The sequence below is a fragment of the Gymnodraco acuticeps genome, unplaced genomic scaffold (assembly GCF_902827175.1).
Source record: "Gymnodraco acuticeps unplaced genomic scaffold, fGymAcu1.1, whole genome shotgun sequence".
Classification (NCBI taxonomy): domain Eukaryota; kingdom Metazoa; phylum Chordata; class Actinopteri; order Perciformes; family Bathydraconidae; genus Gymnodraco; species Gymnodraco acuticeps.
In genome coordinates this window covers 407,108-408,211 of record NW_022990047.1, presented here as the reverse complement: position 1 = coordinate 408,211, position 1,104 = coordinate 407,108, and the positions used below count along the sequence as shown (strand labels likewise).

The 1,104-nt window shown below is 49.2% G+C and overlaps 1 long non-coding RNA gene across 1 annotated transcript; it reads left to right on the top strand.

Annotated features, from left to right (window-relative positions):
• The first annotated feature begins 227 nt into the window (after window positions 1–227).
• On the top strand, window positions 228–762 carry LOC117545680. Its single transcript, XR_004568876.1, has 4 exons — window positions 228–294; window positions 372–442; window positions 517–595; window positions 680–762. It is a non-coding gene; the product is annotated as an uncharacterized LOC117545680 (long non-coding RNA).
• The last annotated feature ends 342 nt before the right edge of the window (window positions 763–1,104 follow it).

Sequence of the window (1,104 nt, the reverse complement as noted above, 5' to 3'; positions counted from 1 at the left end):
CTTCGGGCCCCCGTGTCTAATTCCCAATCTGCCGTTTTCAGGCCTTGGTGCTAGTATTAGCCTTCTCATATTCACCGTCGGGTCGACGATGCAAAAGTGGGGGGTAGATGTGACCGAACGTCACGTCTCCTCCCTCTGTGACGCTGCTTGGCACCATGCCAGCACACCTGCTATTTTGCGCACCTGCTATTTAAGTGGAGGAGACAAATCTGCTCCCTCCCCCTCCACTTCTCCTTTGTGGCCGCGTGGATTGTTTGGCGTGGCAGCTCGCGCATCACACTCTCTACCAGACAGGTAAAACATCTTGCATTCCGTCATTTATTCATGATCACGAGCGACACCCGGTTTGACACTACTCTGTCTTAGCGCAGCTGACGCCCGGTGCGTTTGAGGAGGATTGGCTCCTCCGGAGGTTCCCGGTCTTGCAGTGTTGCAACTATTGGTGAGTTGCCGTTGTCTGCCGTATTCTCACCTTCAGCTTGGTTCCTCTGGTGTACTGACTGTTATTCATGTCAGTGGGATTTGGCCGTGGGATTGTTGGGTCTCTCTCTCCCTTCCCTGTGGGCTCTGTGGCTGCAACTGGCCGCACAGGCTGGTATGTATGAATTTCCCCATAGATAACTTTTAATTCAATAAACTTAAGTAGGCTATTCACCAGTCATGTTAAACCTCTTTCCAGGGGTGCCATAAACATTCTCCCTTCCTGGTGGGCTCTGTGGCAGCGCCTAGCTGTAAAAGTTGGGACGCCGTAACCACTCTCCCCATCTCTGGTCATCATTTCCCCCCCCCCCCCCCCCCTCCCCTGCTGTTTTGGCTCGGCGAGCTCTCGCACCGAGCTGTGGCGTCATATAATTGACAAGCCCTGACTACTCCGTGTTGGACTGTCACCAGGGCCGTTTTGAGGTCGCGGAATTGCAAGGACACTTATTGTTTAGTTGATTTATTTTGATTAGCTGTTTTGTGCATCTCATGTTTTGAGTACATTCATAGTATTTTGTTATTGTGTGATTTTGTTTATTTTCTTTTGTTAACGTTTGGTTTGATTAGTTTACTCAAGTCTTTGTTGTTTACGGTTATTTAGATTTGGTTTATTTTAGTTGTTTT